Raw genomic sequence first — 8,378 nt, forward strand, 5'->3', positions numbered from 1 at the left:
ACTGGATGTGAAGTTCCTCCTGGCACTTGGATCCTCTATTAAGTAAACAGAAACAGATCCTTCTTCCCCCAAAAGGAATATTAATAAAATAATTTTAAAACATGATTTGAAGGCATTGAAACAGAATAACAATGGGGTGGATCAATCAGTTTTCCAAAGGTCTGAGGGCTCCTCTGAAGAGGTGACATTTACATCAACACCCACAGAAGAGAAGTCCCAGGAGGGGACCTCCTCACATCCGGTTCCAGAGGGCCCATCACTGGTCTAGCCCAGAGCAGATGCTGGATACATATTTAGGAATACAAAGATGCCTGGCTTCCGACTTCGCCGGTGGTCCAGTGGTTACAAATCCGCCTGCCAATGCAGGGGACACGGGTTCGATCCCTGCTCCAGGAAGATTCCTCATGCCTTGGAGAAACTAAGACTGTGCGCCTGCGCCCTAGAGCCCGAGAGCCGCAGCTACTGAGCCGGAGAGCCGCAGCTACTGAGCCCACGCGCCCTAGAGCCTGTGCTCGGCAACGAGAGAAGCCAGCACCACGAGAAGCTCACGAACCACACAACCAGAAAGTGGCCGCAAGTAGAGGAAAGCCCGTGCACAGCAACAGAGACCCAGCACAGCCAAAAAATTTTTTAAATTTTAATTTTAAAAAAGCACAAAGACGCTTGCTTAGTAAATGAACTTTTAGGTAATGTATCAGTCAGGGTTCCCCAGAGAAATAAGACCAATAGAACAGAGAGAGAGTGATTTTAAGGATTGGCTCACAGGGCACACGGTCCTGGGTCACCCGGGGAGAATACGGCCATGGCAGGAGCAGAAAGCTGCTTTACTTGACTCAGCCATGGCTATGGGCCCCGTCAGCCCCGCTGAGGGCCCCTCAGATGGAGCAGATCCCAGAGGAAAAGGACCTGCCCTCCTCCCTGCCCAGCAGACTCCCCAAGGACGAAAGGAAGCGGGTGGGTCAGAGGCCCCAGCATCCTGGGTTGTTAGCAATCTGTCCATGAGACGTATCCGTGGACGCCCTACCTAGACCCCTCAGCCTACCTGAGTTTACCTGCTGGTGGCGTGTTTCTGGTATGAAAATGGCTTCAAGCTACTGCCTCTGTCTTTCTCCTTCTTTGCCTGAGGGCTCTCTGACACCAGAACACTGGCTCGGCTGGGTGTTGCCAAGAGCTCTAGGGGATCGATGCCCCCTAAGAGCGGATCAGTATCCAAGCCTCCCCAGGAATGCCTACAGTTGTTGTTCAGTCACTCAGTCGAGTTCAACTCTTTGTGACCCTGTGGACTGCAGCCTGCCAGTCTCCATGGGATTCTCCAGGCAAGAATACTGGAGTGGGTTGCCATTCCCTTCTCCAGGGGATCTTCCCAACGCAGGGATCGAAACTGGGTCTCCTGCGTTGCAGGCAGATGCGTCACCATCTGAGCCAGTGGAGATACATTTCTTGAGTTGCACTAGTCACACAGTACCTCACATGCGGCCGGTGGCTGCCATACCAGTCAGGATAGATTTAGAACATCCCCAGCACACAGAATGTTCTGTTGGCAGTGCTATCTCAGAGGATGCCCCGGGGGAATGGAGCCCTGGGCTGCCTGCTCACGTTGGCCTTTCTCCCTTCCCTGCCTGTCCTCCCACCCCCTTACCTGTGGTTCCTGGGGCCTTCTCACAAATAAAAGACCTGCAGCCAACACCTTGTCTCAAGGTCTGCTTTCTGGAGATCCTAAATCAATGCACCTGTGACATCGCTAAGACGGCAACCAGGGGTGACTCAGCCCCTATCACCCGAGAGCCCCGGAAGAAGCTGAGGGGCTGTGTTCCTGACCCCAGTGCTGCCCCCACCCCACCTCCAAATGTGGCACATGGAGAGACACACAGAAACCAACGTGCAAGGAGATCAACAGCCCTGAGATCTGGGGGTGAGCATCCCGAACCCTCGGGCTCTAAGTGCCAGAAAGGGGGGTCAGAGCCCCTGGTAGTTCCACCCAAAGGTCCCCTGCCCTGCCTGCAGCCAGGCACTCAGGCACCAGCACATTCCTAGTGAGGACCCAGAGGATCAGAGAGAGGACGTGACTCTGAGAAGGTCACTCAGCTGCTCAAGAGCTGAGCTGGCTCTCAGAGTCAGGTCTTCTGAGACCCTGGCCCTTGCTGTACCCTCCCCGAGGGTCTCTGGGGGCAGACACAGGGATCATCAGAGTTTCAGTGATTCAGGCTCAAGGCAGAAGAGGCTGGCCCTTCCCAGTTGGGGGTCTTTATCAGAGCCCCAGGCCCAACCCCGGAAGGCATGTGCAGTGAGCAACTGGTCTTCGCCTCCCTGGTGAGCCGCCTTCATTCAGCTTGAAGGCACATGGCTCTCAAAACCCTGAGCAGGCTGCTTCATGGAGGGAGGGGTCCACTCAGTGACCAGGAGCAGGGGGACAGCCTGGGACGGGGAGTCCCAACCGTCTCCTTCACCGCCCACATTCCCTCCCTGGAGTCTCCAGAGCAGGGCTGGACAGGGTGGCAGTCAGTGAGCTCTGAGCCATGAGCGCTATCCCCAGGGCACTGTCAAAATTAAATTAACATTTTTTCCATTTCCCTGTTATTGCAAACATATTGAAGGCTGTTGCACAAACTCCAGTTCTCCCCTGGCTCCTCCACCCACTGGTCTTTCAGCCTGGGTTTCCAGGGCAGGTCTGGAGAAGGGTGGGAGACAGGCCTCCTGCCCCCTCCCCAGCCAACTCCTCCACGGATAAGGTCCCCAGAGTCAGAGCCAAGTGCCAGCCCATGCATAAGCCCACCTGCTCCTCCCTCCCACTGTCGCCAGCCCCCGGGTTTCCCAGGCACCCACCCAACTGCCCCTCTCCGGTGGGATTAGAAATCTCAGAGGACAATAAATCTCCACACACCAGCCATCAGCCCGTGGCAAAAATGCTCAGAACTCAGACCTGAGTGCTCAGAACTCAGAGCCAGAAGGGCAACTGGGGCCTCGGATTGCAACAGATGAGCAGGGTCCCCAAGGAGAGGACTGAGGCCTTGCTGGGCTCATTCGTTTGTTCGTTTAGTACGTGTGTGGTGAGCACACCCCCTACTCCAGGCTGTGGAGGGACCAGAAGGACGGGACCCAGCCCTGCCCTCCGAGTTCACACAGGAGCAGGGGACACAGCCAGGCAGGGACGGTGTGCAGAGTGGTGAGTGGAGTGGCCACAGGACCACTGGAAACCTACCCGAGGGGACTTTCAACTTGGCCAGTCTGTTGAGAAAGGGAAGAAATGGGAGGTAAGAGATTGGAAAGGAGAATCGGTCCTGCCTGGTTGGAGGTGATGGGTCTTTGGAGGTGGATGGAACACAAGGTGGGGTGTTGGGTCAGGCCAGAGGGGTGGCCAAGGACCTAGATGTGGAGGGCCCTGTGGGGCGGGGGGAGCCGTGGGGAGCCAGGGAAGGGCGTTGCCCTGGGGGGCAGGGGCAGGTTTGCGTGGGAAGACGCGCCCTCTGGCTCCCCGTGGAAGACCAGCTGGAGGGCCAGAGATGAGTGATGTGGATGTTGCAACAGTCCGAGCCAGATAAGATGAGCTCAGAATGAAGGCGACTACAGCAGGGAGAGAACCAAGTCATGGGATCGCATGGCTTGGCCTTGGTCGATCCCTGGCACCAAGGGTGGGGATGAGGGAGAGGGAGGAGTCTCAGGTGATGCCCGCATCTCCACCTGGAATCAGGTAGGTGGGGGTGGGGGGAGCTTCACGGAAAGTGGGGGAGCCCTGGGGAGGAGCAGGGCAGGTGGGAACCCCAGACAGCCGAGTGTGAGGGCCCGTGGCTCACCCAGGTGGGTACGTCAATTTGGTTCTGGATGTACTGGTCTGGGGCCCTGGGGAGATGGAGCTGGCCATCCGATCCGGGGACAGTGGGGACAGTCATCAACCCCAGTGTTTGATAATCAGACTGCCGGCCCAGGGAAGAGGACGGTGAGCAGAGGAGGGGATCTAGGCTGATCACCAACCCAAGGAGGAGCCCCAAGGGAGGGAACGGGGGAGACAGGAAGGACCAGCGTGGGCAGGGGTTTGTGACAGGTGAAGTTGAGGGCAGACAGCATGGTTGGGAGCAGTAGCAATAAGCCATGAGAGCTTTGGCATCCCCCTCTCCATCTGTAGAGGACTGGAGAGGGATCCGGAGAGGGTGGGCAGTGAGGATGGAGGGGATGGGAAGTGTAGACAACCTTCTAAAGAAACTTGACTATGGATGGATTGATGGAGAAAGCTCGGGGGTGAAGGTGAGGGTGGGCGGCACCCAGAGACACTTTCCTTTTAAGATGAGGGAAAAACTAAGCTGGTGACGTGCCAAGAACTAGGGAGCGTTTGCGGACACGGGAGAGCAGGGTGATCGCTCAGTGTCTCTGGCCGGAGGACACCCAGCACTCGGTGGGCAGTTTTGGCACAAGAGCATGAGCAAGTACAGACAGTGGGAGCAAGCGTGGGCCTCAGGCAGACTCCTTTCATGATGGGGACAGAAGGGAGGGGAAGGCCAGCTGGGCACGGGAGTTGTTGCAGATAAGGTAGGGATGATTTGTGTGCTTGGAGTGATGGGGGAGCTGGAGGAGAAGGAGGTCTCCAATGTTCTCTCCTCTCTATCAGTCGGGAGCACACGGTTGTGTTGGGACAGGAGCTGGAACAGACACTGCTTGCCATGGGACTAGAAAGGGCCTCAACCCAAGGCAGGGGGCCGGGGTGCAGCCCAGCCCAATGCTTGACTCCACATGTGACCTGGAGCAGAGCCTTCTGCCCTCTTGGAGCCTCAGCATCCCACCTGCAGGATGGGGCCTTGGCATCAGCGTGCTGTCAGAGGGGTGCAATGTGACATTCCACGGGTCTCACATTTCAGACCCGTGGAATTCCGAGAAGTCACTCCTGTAGGATTCCAGGCTCTTAAAATCCTATAACATAATTTCTGTGTTGCCACCAGGGATGGGTCCAGCAGACATCTCTCCCCTCAAAACTGCTCTGTCTGCCCATCGCAGCTGCCAGCTCTCCTTCCCTCCCTTTTCCCCATCAGCTCTGGGCACGGCCAGCCTCGAACACGTCCCAAGTGAGCACTTGGCAGGCGGGGTCCGTGATTCATGCCCCTCCAGGAGGCTTCGTGGCTAGCCCGCCCGCCAGAGTATGCAAGACATTCTTGGCTTGGCCCATGTGCTCGGGATTAGCAGGGCGGGGGCGGCTGGGGCTGGGGGAGGCAGACTGTGTTCTCTGTCCTCAGCGAGGCAGGGGGCATCCAGGCACGAGCGTGTCTGAAGTGGCTGCCAAGCTGGCCAGGGAGGGAACGTGGCCCCATAAGCCGAGGCCATGTCTGGAACCCAGACGGCGGGGCTGGGGCGGGGACATTCAAGGAAGGCCGCCACCTGCTCTGTGTCCAGGGAATGAAAAAGGGCCAGGAGTCCGGGGCAAGCGAGGCTGCTCACCCCAACCCCCGGTCCCTGTATCCATCCATGAGTCCCTACCCACCCCCACACCTGCTCCTCCGGCCCGGAGCCTGGTCCACTCCATCCCCACTGCCCAGATCCCACACCTGGCTGAGAACCCAAAGCTTGCTCCTGGATGGTCAAGGAGCAGACACACTCAGCTGCCTACTCTCTCCCTGAGTCGACTTCAGGTCTTCCTCCCCCGTGCCCTCTTCTAGGACCATGCCTCCACCCTCAGACTATCATTTCAGAAGGCTAATTGTCTCTAAAAATAAGCCTCCCAAGTCAAGGCTGTGTACACACACACACACACACACACACACACACACACGGTGAGACCCACATCCTAGGCGAGGGCTTTGCGCTCATCAGACCATCATCCCAGATCAGGGTTGTACTTTCCCCTTCCCCATCAGACAAGTATTTCCCGGTCTCATCTCTCTCTCAGTGGTGACATGAGAGGGTGGGATTGGGGGTCAACGGCCACCCAGAGAAGAGAGTGAAGGAAGTTGCTAAGTCCCCAACCACCCTCAGGGTCTCCTGCTTCCTCGAGGAGTCTCTGTGCCAAGGACAGATATAGACAGCCCGACTCGGGGCAGGAGGGCTGGGCTGGACCGCTCAGGGAGGGGAGGGCTCCTGCTGAGGTGACTTTGAAGAAGGGTCTGAAAGGTGGAGTTGTGTAAGGGTGGCTCTAAGATATAGATTCAAGTGGGTCTGACCCAAAGCTTGAGCTCTAGTCTCTGCCCCCACAGGGTCTCTGAGCCCCAGGTCAGGGATGAAGACTGCTCGGGGATAGCCCCGTTGAGCCCCAGAGAAGGACGAGGTGGCGTTTTCACTGCTCCCCCACCACCCAGCTTGCAAGGGAGGAGGGCAGAGTGTTCCTGTGTTTTCCAAAGGCCATAACCCCTACCTTGGGGGTCCCGGTAGTCAGCAGGCAACATTTGCAAAGACTCCTGGCAAACACACAGTTGGCCTGAAATCCACCGGACTTCTTTCCCTCCGTTGGCCTCAGGTAACCCCAGGTGACAACGTGGCCAAGACACAGGAAACAACGGATGTGAGTCCGGCAGCAGGTCCTCCAGGAAGCAGTTGAGACAAAGCAGAGTGGCGGGGCGGGGCCAGAGCTGGCTGGCCTTGGGAGGGACGGCTCAGGTCACCGAGGTGGGGGAAGGGCCCCCTCCAGCAGGAGCTGGAATCCCCAGCACCTTGGGGCTTCCTCAGGTACCCGTTCCCTCCCCAGTCTCCAGCTGAGCACCTGGTCAAGGCCTCCCCACACGGGCTGGCACCAGGGACCCAGGGGGACCCAGACATGGTCCTCCTCCTGGAGCCCTGGGACGAGGCAGGAGGCTGGATGTCAAACTCCAGAGTGCAATGGGGCAGGACTGGGCAGTGGAGGGCCTGAAGGTCACATCTGGGAACCAGGGACCCAATTCCAGCCCAGGAAGGAAGAGGGCAGGGGAGGCCATTACCAGCCTCTGGGGAAAGACTGGGCCTGTCGGGAATCGGGTGCAAGGCCCCAAGTATCACATCAGGTGGGCCACAGCCTCTGGGGCTAAGGGACACAGCATGGGGCTCAGGATCCATGGGCGAAGCCCGAAGGTGGGAGGAATCACCCAAAACTGCAGTGAAGAAGGAAAGATCAGGGGGACACAGAAAGGGGGGTGGGGATATTACTCTTCCTCTGCTTCATCTTCTGTCCTCTGAGACCAAAAGACCAAAGACTGGGTCTAAATCCCGGCTGCACCATAGATCAGCCAGAAGGCGTGGGACAAGATACTTGATGCGTCTGAGCCTCAATTCTCTCATCTGTGAAATGGGAGTGACGATAAAACCAGAGGGCCGTTGCCTAAGTCAAGTAAGGGCCCGGCACTGGAAAACGGCAGCTGGGGCTACAGGCACTGTCCTATTCCCCGTCTCCAGGCCTCCTAAGAAGCACCCAGAGGCCCCGGCTCAGGTGGAAGGTCCAAACCAGGCCCGGAGCCCCCGCTAGTCAGGGACAGCGGTTCCCGTCCCGCAGCACCGCCCAAGCGGGGACGGAGGCACACAGGCCCAGCTAGAGCCGGCAGGCTTCCAAGCCCGGTCCATTCCTGATCTGAGCGCCGAGACCTCTCCCCACCGGGGCACCCGGCCAAGCCCCTCCAAGACAGGGCCAGATCCGAGGACAGCTCGGCCAGGCCAGGGACGCAGCTCGCTCCGGTTCAGTCCTTAAAAGTCCACCGGCCGAAGCGCCTCTCCCCCGGCGGAGGGGGCCGGTCAGTGCGCGGCGGCATTCCCAGCATGCCACGGGCGAGGGCGGCCCGAGGTCTCCCAGGGAAGCGTCTCACTCCTGCCCAGCCCCTGGGAAGACGCCGAATCACCAGGACCCGGGGCGCCCGGAGACTTGCCCCCTGGCAGCTGGGGTTCCACCTGCCTGGCAAAGCCTCCGGCCCAGGGGGAGTGGGGAGGGACGGGGAAAGAGTGCAATTAGGACCGGATCTAATAAGGGGGAGGGGGCTCAGACAGAGGAGAGGGGCTTAGTGATGGGAGAGGGGACCCAGGCCCTCCCACTCCCACACAGCTATCAGGGGGCCACCCGCTGTAGGCTGTACCTCTGTCCTCCGGCCTGCCCGGCTCTGACCACCCTGCCACGTCCCTGTCCATCCGGGACCTCGGTGAATCCAAGACAGAACAGCCCGAGGTCTGGGGCCTCTCTGAGGACATCTCCGCAAAGGTGGGGGCGGTCCAGGTGGGGAAGGATTCGCGCTCCAGGCCCTGCTCGGGCTCTGAGGCCATAGTGCCGAGGCGAAGGGACCCCCTCCTTGGCTTGGCTTTGCAGTCGGAAGGCTAAGAACCAGGTCATCATACACACGGAGACCCGAGCTACCGTGGGTCATCTCCAGGTGTGAGCTAGCCTGTGAGGCAGTGGTCAGCTCTCTCTGGCAGCCCAAGGAAGCCTGCCTGGAGGAGGAGGCATGACC

At 59.0% G+C, this 8,378-nt stretch overlaps 1 long non-coding RNA gene across 1 annotated transcript in view; it reads right to left on the reverse strand.

The window, feature by feature from the left end:
* LOC133238596 (uncharacterized) overlaps window positions 1-7,189 on the reverse strand; it is a 50,312-nt gene extending 43,123 nt beyond the window's left edge. The window contains exon 1 of the long non-coding RNA XR_009733577.1: window positions 6,332-7,189. This is a non-coding gene — a long non-coding RNA (uncharacterized LOC133238596). The remainder of the gene's footprint in view (window positions 1-6,331) is intronic.
* Between the last annotated feature and the right edge of the window lie 1,189 nt (window positions 7,190-8,378).

The sequence above is a fragment of the Bos javanicus genome, chromosome 25 (assembly GCF_032452875.1).
Source record: "Bos javanicus breed banteng chromosome 25, ARS-OSU_banteng_1.0, whole genome shotgun sequence".
In the NCBI taxonomy this organism is placed as follows: Eukaryota; Metazoa; Chordata; class Mammalia; order Artiodactyla; family Bovidae; genus Bos; species Bos javanicus.